General features: G+C 40.2%; 1 pseudogene; it reads left to right on the plus strand.

The window, feature by feature from the left end:
- Positions 1 to 16,603: 16,603 nt before the first annotated feature.
- Positions 16,604 to 17,260, plus strand: LOC149201088 (chaperone protein ClpB3, chloroplastic pseudogene; annotated as a pseudogene).
- Positions 17,261 to 17,510: the final 250 nt, after the last annotated feature.

The following is a 17,510-nucleotide window of genomic DNA, read 5'->3' on the forward strand; positions in this document are numbered from 1 at the left end:
ATGAACACGGGCTAGGAGGATTGCCCATAATCTGCCGTAGATGTCCTTCTCCACACACGTCTCGGGCACCACAAAGTGCTCCTGGTTGATCAGACCCTTGAGCTCATCAACTGCCTCTCTCGTAACTACCTTTTTCCATCAAGGTGTTGCTCACCAGGCTCCAACTTGGACACTATCTCGTTGTCCTCCAGCAGACCATAAGTTCCCAATCACATCCACACTTGGTCCACTCTGACGCTGCCCTCCAACAGTCCACGAGTGACCAATCCTCGCTGTAGCATCTACTCCTAGTTAGGGCATCCAACACCTAGGAAACCCTTCCACATGACTGCTAACAGACTTCCAAACTGTTCTCTTCTAGGACATTATCCACAAGCATCAATTCAACCTTCACACATCAATACAATACATACCTAGCCCGTTCCTGCACTCACACATTCCTACACGTGCATCCCTGCACTCACACTTTCTTGCACTTACGCCTTCCTGCACTCGCATTCCTGTACTTGCGTTTGTGTACTTGCATTCTTTCACTCGCATTCCTGCACTTGCGCGTTCCTACACGTGTTCCTGCACTCGTGTATTCTTTCACTCGTGCTTTCTTGTACTCGTGCGTTCGTGCACTCGCATTCCTGCACTTGTGTGTTCCTGCACTCGCGTTCTTGTACTCGCGCTGCCCACACCCGAGCTGGCTTTCTTGATGTGTAGACTATGAAGGCGGCTTCTTGGATGTTTTAAATGACTCTCCTTGGCCTTATATTTATACACAATACAAGGGTTCCATCAAATCACATGTGTGGGCTTGACAACCTGTCACAAGGCTTATTAATATCAAGCCGACCTTGACACTCATTGTTCATGCCCACTCTTTAACTTCAAAAATCCATAACTCAACAATGACAACTCGGAATCAGACGATTCTCGATGCGTTGGATTTGTCTCGTTATCTATTATCATCCTCATCCATCACATGTCGTAATCTCATCACGGTTTTGGCCCAAACACCGATGGGTGCAAAACCCCAAGCTTGGGTTTCAAGCCCACAAGGCCATTTGTGGAGATCCTTCCTCCAAACCCTCGATCCTAAATGCTTGGAGTACCTCCCAAGCTACAAAAATAAACACTCCCTCTTAGCGAGGGAGGTACTTCCAAGACTAGGAAGTATCCATCGTCATCCGGCGACGACGCTAACTCATTTGGCATCCATTACTACAACATACCCTGTAGAATGAATTTGGAAATCTCTGTAGTGCCTCTGCCTTATCATAACTGAACTTGAAGATCCCGAACCTTCATAGGGATGCTCCCTTTGAGCCTACACAATCTCCACTGGATCTATCCTACAAGCACTCATCCTCCTGAATCAAATACCACTCATGCAAATCCCACCAACCTCGGATATGCAACATCACGATCTGATGAAGAGTCTAGCCTATCAATCTGAAGTCCATCACATGAAGCCATCTCGATCAACTTGATCTCGCCCATGCCAAAGAAACTCTCAAGTTGTCCCAACCATCCATGACAAGACATATGAAGTCCACGATCTACAAACAACCACACAACATATTGATGTGCACCAGGTTCACCACCGATCCACCAGAACTCCCATCCCATCTCATCATGTAGTCTATCAAAACCACATCTCCATGTCTTTAGTTGAACCCTCTGCTCCATGATCTTGACACCCACAACTCCCTCTGGGTTTCTTCGTTGTGAACTCTCTGATTTGTTGTCCCTCAAAGTAGCTCAGATATGCTCTGATACCATGTTGAATTTCCATGACCTTGGGTCTAGGTTGGAGTCTTAAAATCACTGACGCTACCAAACCATGAATCTCAATAGAAATACTTTGCACAGCGGAATATAAACAATAAATCACACATGCATAAAATATGGACAACTTTTACAATTTTCAACCCAACTTCGTTATATTAAACAACATATAATACAACAGCCTAGGGCTCCCGTACCAAGGATAATGGCCCTCATACATCCACTAGTACAAGAAACAAAACTAGGGCTTGGTGTCAGTCCATCGACAGCCAATCTACCCTCAACAAGATACTCTGACCATTTGGCTGATGTAGTCGACCCTCTCAGCTCCTCTCGATCGTACTCTGTACCTACCTAATCCTTTGACCCCCGATGTGAAGCACTCTCTCTATCAACAATCCAAGTCCATTTGGTCACTGAACCTCCACTATCAATCTGCTCACTATTTGTGACTTAGTCCATTAAGGGCACAACACATCGAGACTCCTGTCGAGTTGTTCACAGATCCACTTGTGAACAACTCTCGATCTGCCCACTGCTGCTCCTCAACTACTTAGCGACTTCAGCCCATTGTGGTCTTCCTGTGTTGCACCGATGAAGACCAACATAGGACACAGAGGGCTGCCACCTATCACTGCAAGATGCCCATCTCCTACAATGAACACGAGCTAGGAGGACTTCCCATCATCTGCTGTAGATGTCCTTCTCCACACACACGTCTCGGGCTCCGCAAACTGCTCCTGGTTGATCAGACCCTTGAGCTCATCAACTGCCTCTCTCGCAACTACCTTTGTCCATTAAGGTGTTTCTCACGGGCTCCAACTTGGACACTATCTCGCTGTCCTCCAGTAGACCATAAGTGCCCAATCACGTCCACACTTGGTCCACACTCGCGCTTCCCTCCAACAATTCACGAGTGACAAATCCTCATTGTAGCATCTGCTCCTAGTTAGGGCATCCAACACCTAAGAAACCCTTCCACATGGCTGCTAATAGACTTCCAAACTGTCCTCTCCTAAGACATCATCCACTAGCATCAATTCAACCTTAACACATCAATACAATACATACCTAGCCCATTCCTACACTCACGCATTCCTGTTCTTGCGTTCCTGCACTCATCTATTCTTGCACTCGCACATTCTTGCACTCATGCATTCCTGCACTCGCGCATTCCTGCACTCATGTTCTTACACTCGCGTTCTTGCACTGACATTCATGTACTTGCATTCCTGCACTCGTGCGTTCCTGCACTGGCATTCCTGCACTTGCGCATTCCTGCACTTCGTGTGTTCCTGCACTCGTGCATTCCTCTACTCGTGCGTTCCTACACTCATGTTCTTGTACTCACGTTGCCCACACCCGAGTTGGCTTTCTTATGTGTAGACTATGAAAGATGCTTCTTGGATGTTCTAAATGACTCTCCTCCACCTTATATTTATACGCAATACAAGGGCTCCATCAAATCACATGTGTGGGCTTGACAACCTGTCACAAGGCTTATTAACATCAAGCCAACCTTGACACTTGTTGTTCATGCCCACTCTTTAACTTCAAAAATTTATAACTCAACAACGACAACTCGGAATTGAACATTTCTCGATGCGTTGGATTTGTCTCATTTTCTATTATCATCCTTAACCTTCACATGCCATAATATCCTCATGGTTTTGGCCCAAACAATGATGGGTACAAAACCCCAAGCTTGGGTTTCAAGCCCACAAGACCATTTCTGGAGCTCCTTCCTCCAAACCCTCGATCCTCAAGGCTTGGAGTACCTCCCAGGCTACAAAAATCAACACTCAAGAATCCTTCCTATCCTGTAGCTCTCTGGGGCTACAAATCCAAATCACCCCACCTTCCTCCAATCTAGAGGATAGTTTGTCGATCTCTGCATGAGTTGCCCCCTGGTCCTGCTTCTCCTCATCCTTTTTCTTGAGAGGACACTGGGTGCTGTAGTGGCCAACCTCACCACATCTGAAGCATTTGATCTTGGAAAGGTCCTTCTTCCTCCTACGTTACTCTTGTTGCCCCTTTGATGCGAGAGACACATTCTCCTCTTTCTTCACTTGCTTCGTCCCACTGCTGCTGTCGGTGCCACTGATGGTGCTCTTCACCAAATCTCGCCTCATCTCCTCCTGTTGCAGATCAACCCACATTCGATCCTAATTAGGCAACTTATCTCTGCCAGAGTACTCTGGACGAAGACCTGCTAGTCTTTGGAAACATTGTTTAGAGCTAACTGCACTAATTTTGTACGCTGGGGTGCTAACCCTACTACAGACAGCTAATCTCGGAAATCTTGAATCCTAGTGAGGAAGGGGTCTATGCACTCCCCTTTCTGCATCCTTGTACATCTCAAATTCTCCTCAAGATACATCTTCCGCTTCTCGGAAGATCCTTGGTGTAACATAGCAAGAGATTCCCACATCTGCCTGGCAGGGTCTTTGCCGGCTATGTGAGACACCATGTGATCTTGAACCCCATCAAGAATCAGCCTCTTTGCTTTTGCCATCTCCTTCTTGTGGGTCTTCATCTGATCTGCATCTGTGGGGATAGATTCCACTGCATCGATGTAGGCTTTGAGTTCATATTCATCTAGAAGACATGAAATTGTTTCCTTCCAAATCCTGTAGTTGGAGGCTTCGTTCAACCAATCCTGATCTCTCGGCCCTGCTGATGCCATCTCTGCAAAAAGTCGAACTCCTCCTCTTCTCCTCTGCGCAACTGTTGACTGGCTCTACGCACTCCCTACTGGAGTGGGCAAATCTACTCACAACTACTACTGCTCTGCAGTGAAAAATCAAACTTCTAGACTAGAAGTTCCCTGAGGAAAGAATTCCCTCAGTGTGTGCTCTTCCTTCCTCCTGACGTTATTTTGCACTAGCAAACTGTTGCAAAATAACTGCGTCCTAGCTGAAGATCTACTCTGCAAGGAAAACACTGCTTCTCCCTCTGCCTCTGGTAATCTTTGATCTGGAAATTTTTTTCTTGTTAACTCTCTCAGAGAAATAAACTTTTCCTCAAAAATTGACCCTCCTAGCCAAGAACTGTGTTGCCTCTTAGGGTTTCGAACTGCTGCCTATGGAAAGCTTAGAAATTTCTCTTCCCTTCTGCTACTGAGCTCTCCACCTTACAATCTGTGCTTCGATACCATGTGAAAATTTGGAAACCCCAGAATCCTATTGCAGCAACTGATGTTAATTCTTCTAATTGTTAATTTGATTAAACAATTTACTTCTTGTGCACTATGGAAAATATCAAATTAAGTACACTACAGCCTTCACAAAACAAATTCTACAAAAGAAATAAAAATGTTGGAAGAATAGATGCATAGACACAAATACACAGTTATTTTTTGGATCAATGTCCTCGGAAAAACCCAACTCAGGAAACCAGTGCAACAACTTAGGGTTTTATTACTATGCAGTAGTAAATCTTAGTACAAAGCTATGGATGCTCAAATCTAGCAATCCATACGGAGAAATCACTGACAATAAATCTAGTGAGAAAAATCTCACTCCCACTAGCAATCCGACATTGACCTTAGCTCAAGTTGAGTTGCTCTTTGCTGCCTCTGCATAGTCACTGTGTCAGCCTACGCAGTACTGCGTCCCACAACTTAGAACTGCTTTCCCTCTTGCTATCTGATCAGCTGTTGTCTGGAAGATGGATCCTCTTGGCCTCCAGACTCTCTCTCCGGCTTCTGGCACTGAATCACTGCTTCTCCCCAACAAAATACAGAATCCCCTCTGAAGCACTGCATTGCCTCTACGTGGCTTTGTGCTGCCTCTCTGTGGCACTCACTGCCTCTCTGCAGTGCACTCACCGGAACTGGAAAAACTTCCTCCGACCTTACTATCCTGCCCCTCTCTCACTGCTTCAAACTCATTAGCTCTCTCTTCGACAACTATGAGCTGCTACTCTCGAAACTGATCTGCCAGTGAAATCAAATTGCTGGTATGTGTTCTCCAAGCCCCATCAAGTTTCTTTTTATAATCTCTCATTGAGACATCAACGACCATGATTAAAACTTAATCGATGGCTAAGATTAAGTATAACTCGATCCATGTCTTTTTCTAGAAGATTCTCACCATGACTTAATTAATACCCTTTAATTAATCATATTTTCTAAGTTTAGACTTAGGAGACATTAAAAAACTGATTAATTATTTTAATTAAGTCGTCTCTATGTGGAATTTCCAAAAATGATTTATGAGTTTTGGAGAATACATGTATTCTAGCCTCTCCACCAAATTTTGTGGCTAGAACACATTCAATGCTACAAAAGCTAACAATATTCACAGGGAAGAAGCCGAGTGTGGATCACCTCCAAATCTTTGGAAGTCCAACATATATCCATGTTCCGAAAGACAAGCAAAAGAAGTTGGACTCGACAAGTATCAAGAGAATATTCGTTGGTTATAGTCTTTCCTCAAAAGCATATAGAATCTACATAAAGGAATGAAGACACATTGAGTAAGCACGGATGTCATATTCGATGAAAATCAAGCATACAAGAAGTCAAAGGATATTACTATTGATTTTGATGATGAAGAAGTTCCCATATTTGAAGAAGAAGTTCATCATGAAAACTCTACTACAAATATCAAAGAAGAAAGACCAAGTGAGCCTATTCAATCGGTGGTTGTCCCAACCACAAGGAAGTGGCCAAATTGGTTGAAAGCTACATTAGAAGATGTTGAAGGACATGAAGTTGTGAAAGTTTCCTTCAGGGAAAGTAAGCAACCAAAGAGATATTTTGGCTATGCTGCATATATGAAAAAGTTAATTGAAGTCAAACCATCTACATTCAAGAAAGTTGAGCATGAAGAGGTTTGGAAGAAAGCTATGTAGGAAGAATATCAATCCATCATGAATAATGGGGTTTGGGAGATTGTTCCTAGACCTAGTGACAAATCGGTTGTCACATTGAAGTGTATCTATAAGATAAAAAATGTTGTTGATGGAAGTATAGACAAGTACAAAGCAAGATTCATAGCAAGGTACACTACCATTAGATTGTTGGTTTCATTGGCTGCTACAATGCGTTGGAATATCCATCAAATGGATGTTAAGACCACATTTCTGAAAGGGACCATTGACGAGGAAGTGTACATTGAACAACCCCAAGGCTTTGAAGTGAATAGCAGTGACTCTCATGTTTGCAGACTTAAGAAGGCCCTATATGGCTTGAAGCAAACACCTAGGGCATGCTATGCAAGGATGGATGCATATCTACTTAGAATTGGGTTTGTGAAGAGTTTTGCTGATTTGTATCTCTACATCAAGATCGTGAATAATGAGCCCATCATTATTCTACTATATGTGGATGATCTATTCATCACAAGTGTAGAGCAAAGAATTCAAGAATGCAAGAAGATGTTGGCAACTGAACTTGAAAGGAGAGATCTAGGATTGATGCGCTATTACTTAGGTCTAGAAGTATGGCAGAGATTTGGGGAGATATATTTGGGGCAAGGAAATTACATCATCATTTTATTGCAAAAATTTGGGATGATGGATTCCAAGTCGATGACTACTCCTATGATCACCAACCTTAAGAAGTTGAGGGGCTTTGACTCTAGTATCGTGGATCCTACCTTATATCGACAGTTGGTGGGTTCCCTAATGTATCTCTTAATACTAGGCCAGATATATGTTTTGTAGTGAACATTCTTAGTCAGTTTTAGTTGGAGCCTCGTCATGATCACTAGATAGCTGCCAAACATATATTGAGGTATATTCATGGCACTATACATCACTACCTAAAGTATGATAGAAAGGAATTCAAGCTAATTCGCTTCACAAACTCTGATTTGGATGGCAGTGAGATCGATGGAAGAGCTATTGGAGGATGCCTTAGTCTGGGAGCTGATGATCTCATGGATGAGTAGGAAGCAAGATCCTGTTGCATTGAGTAGTGCCGAGGCAGAATATGTCGCTGCATGTGAAGTAGGAAAAGAGGTTGTTTGGTTGAGGAATCTTCTAACAGATTTGTTCGAGAAGTCTCTGGGTCCTACTGTGATTAATTGTGACAATCAAAGTTGTATCAAGATGTCTGGAGATCCCGTGTTTCATTCGAGGACAAAACATAAAGCTCCACTTTATTAGGAACTTGGTGCAGGATGGGATCATGAAGTTGGAGCATGTCTCGACAGATGAACATGTAGCAGACATACTAGCAAAGGCTATTCCTAATAAGAAGGTTGAATATCTAAGGAACCTACTTGTTTTGGTAGATATTGTTGATAAGAAAGTGGAAGAGATTTGTTGAGGCTTTGCGAGTGAAGCATTGCGTGGGGAGACATATGTTCGGAACTTTGTGTTGATGTCTGGGTCTCAAAGTTGAAAAAGGTGGTGTTGGTTATTGAACTATGTTTTGGATACACACATGTATGTTTGGGTTGGTGGTTAGCAAGTAAGCCAGATGATACCTAGAGGGGCTGAAAGCTTGAGACCACCTTATTCCCACTTGGATAGATTGCCCTGGTCAAGAATCTAGTCAGTGGCATTGTGGTGCCTAAACTATGGAGTGACTGATTGGATAGATTTCCCTGGTCAAGAATCTAGTCCATGGCATTGCGAAACCTAAATTGTTGAGTGACGATAGATTGCCCTGGTTAGGAATCTAGTCCATGGAATTATGATTGCCTAAAAGTTCTTAATGGTTCATATAGTTTGAGATTTTCCATTTTATTTTTACATTATGAATACCTCCCTAGTTAAGAGGGAGTGTTAGAAAATGTAACTATGTTCGGTCTTCATTAATGTACTTGAGTCATTATGTAATGTACTTGTCAAAAGAATAAAGAAAAGAATTTTTATTATTGTAACAATGACTTATTAAAGCATGGGTTTCATGCTTGGGTCATCATTATATTAGTCAAAGTCCCCATTGTGGACTTCTAGGATTAATATTGAGTTTATAGAGTCATTGTACATTCAAAGAGACCCTTCTTGGGCTTTTGAATCATGTAAAAAGGTTTTGTATTGAGTCAAATATGAATTATGTACCCTCCACATCAAGTCGGCCTAAGGACCCTAATTTGACCCACAAGAAGCCTATATATACAAGGAGGTCGAAGTCATTTGGAGTATCAACTCTCAAGCTAGTTCGATATCTCAAGAAGAGCTGGAGAAGTGCGAAATCCGTTGTTGAGAGGTCGAAAGAAGTGCGAGTTTGAGGAATTCTATAGAGAGGAAGAAAATTAAAATTTTGGTGCCTCTCTCTCTCTGTTTTGTGGTCTGGATTGGGAGATCGAAGTCTTCTAAGATTTCACTGTTGCCGCAAGTTGCTTCCTAGTTGAAGTTGCTGGAAAGGGTCGAAGATCTGGGAGGCTATTTTGGTGTGTTGGGAAAGTCTGGTCTTGGTTTAGGGTGAAGAGTCTCAAAGAATACTATTGAAAGGAAGAATTATCTTGATTGGGTTTTCCCCTCAAGGGGGGTTTTGCCTTGGCATAGTGCCTATATCTTATGTCTCTTGTTTTGTGATCTTCATACACACATAATATGGTAATTGCTTGATGAAAGATAAGATAATAAAGAAGTAAAAGAAGCCAACACACTCACAAGTAATTATCAAGAAAGGAGAATCAAACCCTAATATAATTACTTTGATTTTCCAACATTGAGCAATATGTGGGTACACCATCAGGAGGTGGGATAGAACAATTCGTTGTGTGATCTGGTAGGAGCAGGGCAAACTTGCATGCACTGAATTGATTCATGGTATATGGAGTCTACACATTGACTACAAGCAAGGATCAAAGACAAGGTACGAATGGATTTCAATGGTTATCAAAACTATGTCACAACAGATTTGGTTATGGGATCCAGGGATTCGGTTGATTGATGGATCACTCTACTTCGTGAGAGTAGAATCACGATAGAGGGTGATCTAGCTCACACATGGAGAGTCGTTGAGACCTTCACCACATGGCAAGGCAGATTTTCCCTGTTGTTTCTCAGGGTTCAGGCTAGCCATAGAGTGTTAGGCTCTAGCATTGTAGGTTGAGCATAGCTTCGATCATTATCGATATTGTGGCCAAGAGTTACAGGAGAGGAGGATCCAATACGAGCATAATGGGCAGTATGTTATGACCGGAGTGTTGTGGTGTCAGCATGACAGTTTCCTTTTGTGATGGGCATCGGATCCTAACATCACACGACTTGGCAGTTCAGCTACCCTTAGGGATGAGCTAGTTCCTATAGGGGGAGATCATTTAGATCTTCCACTGGGCTTTAGTGATTCATTGATGACATGGGGGACTTCACTAGTATGGCAGGATGATCAATAGGAGGAGATCAAGTGGGAGCTCATGTGAGCGAGGATTCATCTCCACAAGGGTTGGATTGTATCTTCAGGAGTCTACTCTTGAAGTGCATGAGATTGATTACTCAGTAGGGCAACTTCTCAAGGAGTTGATCAAGATTTTACATTACTAGGGTGCTTTACTTACTAGCGATATGCAAAGGGATTTTGGTGACTATATCTTGAATCTTGATTGATAGCGAGTGGAGCAAAGGGGGCTTCACATGGATCAGGTTGGGCTAGGACCAGGATTGCGGGGGAGCGGATCCGCACCCCCTCGAACCTGCTCCCGAAACGCGCTCCCTTTGGGAGCGACCATGGAGCGAATCTGGGAGCGAAATTTTCACTCCCTAGCATTTTTTGCATTTTTTTTTGTACTAACATTCCAAATGCAATTTTTTCAAAGAAATAAATATTTTTTTAGTGGGGCAGCCTAATTATCAAGCCTATGGCCCTAGTATTGATACGCAATTCATGGTAATGTTAATCTTCATTTTCATCATTTTACTTAAATTTTTAACATTACCATGAAATGATTCGGGATGTTTGAGAGTGGTTTTGACCTCATTGGATTTCATATGGAGAAAGTAGAATTTTAAATCTCATTCAAAATCCGGCGAACTTATCAATTTTTTAGGATTTCAAGATTGGGGGGATTGTAATGTTTCCATTGGATTTTGTCATGTATTAGGGTATGGAACTCGTATTTAATGAAGAGCACCAATCCCTCTATGTACCTTGATGTTAGTGACAATGGTTATCGAACTCCTCTATCATGACCCTACTAAAAATGTAATTGTCACTCGAACAAAATATTGAGTTGACATGCTATGTTTTTTCTATCTTATGTTAATGAGGGTGATATTAATGACAAGGATCTTGATTTTCCAACAAGACTAAAAAATTAGACATTTCTCGCGGTGGCAAGAGGCCCAAGCATTAGCAATAGATAATAGATTTACTTGTCTTTTCTAGTTTCTAGTAGTTTTTATAACTGTTGACTCTTTCATGCTTATTATGATATTTTTGTAAACAATATATGACAATTTAAGTTTGAAGTTTGAAGTTGGCAATTATAACTCATTGGTAATGAATTATGAATATGATGCTTCGTGAAAGTTATTTCATTTCATTTCATGTTAGATATTCTTTGTTGTAATGGTTACACTTAGCTTACAAGTACAACTTTGGTGATCAATGATGATAAATGTTATATATTGAATTTTGAAAGCTTGAAACTTTAAGATTGATGAATCATGAGACTCAATATGTTGTATGTTATTAACTTGTGGACATGGTTGATGAAGATTATTACTTCTAGATGATTGATGTTATATGGTTCAATCTATGTTTTTATGATTTTTATATATAATTCATCATTCTACATGCTTTTGTTGACATATATGCATCAAAATATAGGAAAATATATATTATATAAAAATTCGCTCCCAAACCGGCAGCTTTTGAAAATGTCGCTCCTGCTCCCGCTCCCAAGTAACCTTGGTTAGGACTGTGGTATCACGGCATTTGTTCAGGTGGAGGTGGAACAAAGGTGTGGCGTGGTTAAGTGGTGCATTTGGGACACTGGCATTAGCTGGACCAGCTTGTGGAGTAGCAACATATAGTGGAATTGCTCGAGGACAAGCAATTTTTGGCGGGGAGGACTATAATGTCCCTGCTTTTTGTGAGTGAGGAAATGACCAAGGAGATTGCCCAATTTTGTTGACATTATATAAAAGGTTAACTATAATTAATAATAAGGGGAAAATATTATTTTAATAGATAATGGCAGAAAAATAGTATTTTATTGGAGAATGGCAGCAAAATATTATTTTATTGGTAAAGGGCAGCAAATAATATTTTATTGGTAAAGGGCAGCAAATAATATTTTATTGGTAAAGGGCGGCAAAAAGTCACTTAGTGGAAAGTGGCCCCTGCCAATAAAAATAATATTAAGAAGGGGAATCTAGAAGGTTGGAGAGACTCAATGGGAAATTATAAGAGGATGGACTCATTGACAAGGATCCTATTCTATCCTATCAATTCTCATTGCTAATTGCAGAGAAGCTCAAGCGAGTTTTAGCCTTGAGGGTTTCAAGCGAAATCCTCACACTAGTTTTGGTGGATCTCTTGCCACCCAGGCTAGTCTTTCTCCAATTTTAGTGGACAAAAGTGCCTCCCTAGTTGGATCATTCTCAGAAAATATTTTGAAGATCTAATAGAGCTTGTGTTTCAAGGAAAATTTAGCATTCATAAGTATTATATCAATTTTGCAAGAGGACAAGAATTACAATTTCTCCCAAGAGATCGAGCTACCCTTGGAGAGAAACAAAATCATTTCCATATTTGAGGCCGAGTTGGATTAATATTAAGAGGCCAAGCCAACATTCTCCAAGAGGTCGAATTCTCTCTAAAAGCAGGTTGAATCTCTGAAGATCACATTAACGTCAGCAAGGCCGCATTGTCAAACAATTGGAGGACGATCTCAGCAAGGAAATAAACACAATCAAGAGAAGCCGAGTTGATTTTCTCTTGCATCGTTGGCCAAACATTAAGAGAACAGTCCATCAGGGCTTATTCCAGATTATTTGAGCATCAAGAGGAGGTTGATTTATGTGTAATTTCCCTTAGTTGGGGCTGAGCTTTGATCAGAAAAACAAGGGGTTGAATCCACCTTATTAAGGGACCAAAATTTTATCATAATAGTGGGCCATGTTCTCCCTTTATTTGCTGAATGGGTTTCCATTAGTTGAGGCTGAAGTTGTTGTTACAAAGACACAGAGATAAATCCTATTGCTAAGCATGTGTATTAGTTGGAGGGTGCACGAATTTTCCCATCTACACCTGTAGTGTATTTGCGCTGTACTAGAGAAAAAAGGGCAGTGAAATGAAGGGGTTGATTTGATGTGATCTCTATGGCTGAAGTTGAACAAGAGACTGGACTCCATACTGAAGTCATATCACAACACTCATTACCAGATTCCTCTATTGTGTTCATTGCAATATACTTTCCACTACCATGTAAGGTGATGTCTGTATATCTTCTAGTTTGTTAAGTATGCAATATGTGGTGGTGATTTATGTTATTATTGAACATAATATGATATAATAATTGGTGGTTCAAAGTCTGGTTTGTATTTATGCTATTGTGCATTTAAACTCAAGTTACACCTACAATAGCTTACATCCTAACGGTTTGACAAAATCTCACTAACTCGATATCAGACAACGCTCAGAAAATTTGGGTGAAACTTAAGGTATTTCCTGCAAGGCATACTACACCATCCTACCACCAAAAGGAAGGAGAAAGTGGAGTCAACAATAAATTTTAGAGAAAACTAGCGAAACAATGGGAAATGAAGGGAAGACCTTTGGATTAGTTACGATTTTATTTTTAATGAGTTGTCTAAGCCTATATATTAATCAGTGTTACGAAAATCATGATTAAATCACGATTTTGAAAGAACGGTGATTTTTTCATTAAAACAATAAAATCCTAAATCAACATTTTTTTCATTTTGAAAAAAATCTCAACTTAATCACAATTTTTACGAAAAAATCGCAATCAGAAGGGTAAAAATCGTGATTGGATGGGTAAAAATCATCGGCCACAGAAATGACTTTTTAAAGGTGAAATTGAGTTTTTTTGTTTCATTTTGCAATCAACGGGCAAGGGAGAGAACTAAGGAGGAGGAGAAATAATCTACAAGGGAAATAAAGGGGAAAACCAAAAGAATTTAGGATCCCAAGTAAAAAAAAATTGAATTTGGACCAAGTTTCTTCAACAAGGCGTAGATTTCAGGAATGGGCATCAAATTTGACCCTGCTTTTTTTTTTCTCCTTTTTTTCCTTGGGTTTCAGTCACCCACATATTTTCCATGATTTTTGCTTGAGTTTGAATGTGTTTTTTTGCCATTTTTGTTGAATTTAGTGGACAGGGTTTTCTTTTCCTAAAAAATTGAAAATGCTGATTATTAGTTTTATTTGTTTAAATTATTCTTGTGATCTAGTTTTTTTCCATGATTTTTGCTTGGGTTTGAGTGTGTTCTTTTTTCCATTATTGTTGCATTGAGTGGAGGGTATTTTTTTTTCCAAAAATTCAAAATGTTGATTGCTAATTTCATTGATTTAACATTAAATTCTTCTTGTGCCCTAGGTTCAAACTTCAATCTTACATTAAGACTCAAGAGTTCAACAAATTTACAAACATGCCATGAAAATTGGACCCTATATGGGAATTTGGTGAACTTGATGGGGGGTTTAATGGATCAAATTTGACTTGCAAGTTATGTGGCAGCGTATGACAAGGGGAGTATACCGATTGAAATTCCACCCTTCACAAATTGCTGGACATGAAGTAGGGCTTTGCACAAATACAAATCCATAAATAATATGTAGAGCGCTCAAATCATTAGAAGATATATAGACAACCAAACTGACCAAGGCAACTCTGAAGAATCAAATGATAGGGGGTGGAGTGATGGGAGTTGACCGTGAGAGTGGTTTGTCTTTAGCATCAATTTCTATAGTCAACCCCACCACTGCCTCATCATTTTTTGTTCCTAGAACCACACCTAGTGCACAACCATCTATTAGGTTAGATCTTAAAAAAAAGAGAAGGAAGAAAATGACAAATTGTTGGGAAGGTGTCTTCTTTGGAGTGATGTTCCCTCCAACATTTCTAGGAAAAATCCATTTTTCCAACCCATGATTGATGTTATTTTTTTTGTTGGCCCGAGGTAGAAAGCCCCTTCCTATGATTACTTTAGAGGGCAATTTCTTCAGAATGAAAAGGCTGAATGCACTGCAAGATGAGAGGAGTTCAAACCTCTAGGCATCATGGGCACAGATGAGATGCACTGTGATGTCAGAAGGTTGGACTAATAAAAAGATAGAACCCTCAATAACTTCTTGGTTAATTGTCCCAAGGGGACAATGTTATGAAATCTATTGATGCATCTACACATATCAAAGATGCACAATTATTATGTGATTTGTTGAATATGTTCAATCAAGAGGTGGGTCCACAACATGTTGTCTAGGTCATTATGGACAATGTTGCAAATTATGTTGTTGCTGGCAAGATGGTTATGGAGAGGCATCCCAACTTATTTTGGACACCTTATATTGCACACTACATAGACTTGATGTTGGAGGACATAGGAAAAATTCCTTTTGCTAAGGATATTGTTGAATCATCAAAAATCATTACAAAATATATACATAATCATGCATTTGTGCTTCATTTGATGAGAACATTCACCAACAACAAGGATTTGGTGCACCCTGCTGTTACATGGTTTGCCACTAGATTCATGTCTCTTCAATCTCTATTGAATTTTATGTGGTATGTGAAGAGAATGTTTCTTTCAGAGGGGTGGCATGCTTTGTCATTTAGCTGCAATGGCCTGCTTGTATGAGGCCATGAATAGGCCAAGGAATCCATTCGCATCTATTATGATGAGAAGGGGGATGAGGAGTTTGAGAAACAACTGATATGGGCAATGATTGATGAGTGATGGAACAATACACTCCATCATCCCATTCATGTTGCAGGGATCTACCTGAATCCCACATTTTCTTATTCTTGTGGTTTCATATTTGCTATTGAGGTCATGGATGGATTCTTCACTTGTGTTTAGAAGATGGAGTCATCACCAACAAAACATGCAAAAATTTCTAAAGAAATGGAGATATACAAGATAACAGGTGGCACATTTAGATTTGACATGGCTATCCATGAAAGGAATACCAAAATGCTAGGTAAGCTTTAGTTTGTTTCAATTTTCAGATTTCATTGTCTCTTCAACTTTTAAATTTCAATTTTTTCTTATGTTTCTTTTATTTGTTGTAGATGCATGGTGGAGAAGCAATGGTGCTAGGGTACCCAATATCCAAAAGGGTTGTCATTCGAGTGCCCAGCCAAACACGTAGCTCCTCCAGATGCGAGTGCAACTGGAGTGTATTTGAATTAATACACACCAAGAAGCGCAATAGGTTAAACATTTTTCAAATAATTTTTTGAATTCATTAAATAATAAAAAATATAATTTATTATTTTTATAATTATTAATTTATAATTTACAGTGTTCCACGGGGACGCGTCCCCCAGGGTGGGGTGCACGCACCCCTCGCACCCCACGCACCCGGGACGGGGAGACTCTCGAGGGTGTGTTTCCCCACATCCCCCTTTTGGGGAGACTCGGGGAGACGCAAGGGGGTGCGTTTCCCCAATGTGGGAGACTCTACTCCCCGAAAGGGGTACTTCTGGGCGTCCCCCCTTCATTTTTGTCTAATTACCCTTTATAAACCAAAAAAAAAAATTTAAAGAAAATGAAAATTAATTTATTAAAAGAACATAAAAAATAAAAATAAACTAAATTAACAATTACAAATAAAAAATTACATGAACAAGTTAGGGTTAACTCCACTTTTCAAGTTTTCATTCTGCCGCCATTCATTATGCTCTTACCTCAACGCATTTTTTTTCTTCCATCTGCGCTCACTGCGCCCATGAGAGCTTCAACGCATCCTCGCTCTTCTCCACGCAACGGCTTGCTGTTAGCACTTAGTAGTCGTTGCCCAACAGGGGTTGGCAAAACAGAATTAGCTAAGGCTCTTGCATCCTATTTATTTAATACTGATGAAGCTCTAGTGAGGATTGACATGAGTGAATACATGGAGAAGCATGCAGTTTCAAGGTTGATTGGAGCACCACCAGGGTATGTGGGTTATGAAGAAGGGGGACAGTTGACTGAGTCTATACGTAGAAGGCCTTATGCAGTTATTCTGTTTGATGAAATTGAGAAGGCACATACAGATGCCTTCAATATTCTACTTCAGATTTTAGATGACAGAAGGGTCACTGATTCTCAGGGTCGAACTGTAAGCTTCACCAACACTGTCATTATTATGACTTCAAACATTGGTTCTCAGTGCATTCTAAGTAGGCTTGATGATGAACCTGGCTCAAAACAGGAACTGTATGAGAGAATGAAGAACAGGGTTATGGAAGTGGCTCAAACGACATTCCGCCCCGAGTTCATGAATCGCATTGATGAGTATATTGTTTTCCAACCTCTAGACCGTGAACAAATTAAGAGCGTTGTAAGATTACAGGTATGTGGTTCATCTATCGTCATTCTTTTAGTGAAAACCAAAGCGAAATAGCAGAGTTTGGTCAGATATATTAGAAGTTAATTTATTTATAGCTTTTTGATTTAATCATATAGAAACAACTGTTTGGAATATATGTTAGTTTCAGTTATTATTTTGGTTTTCAATGTAAATTATAGAATGATGATTGATGAATGATAATTGATATGGATCAATGTACATTGTATTTGAATATTTGAATTTCATATTGAATTTTATTATTGAATCTTATGGTATTGAATCTTGATGAATTAGCATTATTGAA

The sequence above is a fragment of the Pinus tabuliformis genome, chromosome 2_1 (genome assembly GCF_031772625.1).
Source record: "Pinus tabuliformis cultivar Carrire ecotype Pingquan chromosome 2_1, CPIR1, whole genome shotgun sequence".
Lineage (NCBI taxonomy): Eukaryota > Viridiplantae > Streptophyta > Pinopsida > Pinales > Pinaceae > Pinus > Pinus tabuliformis.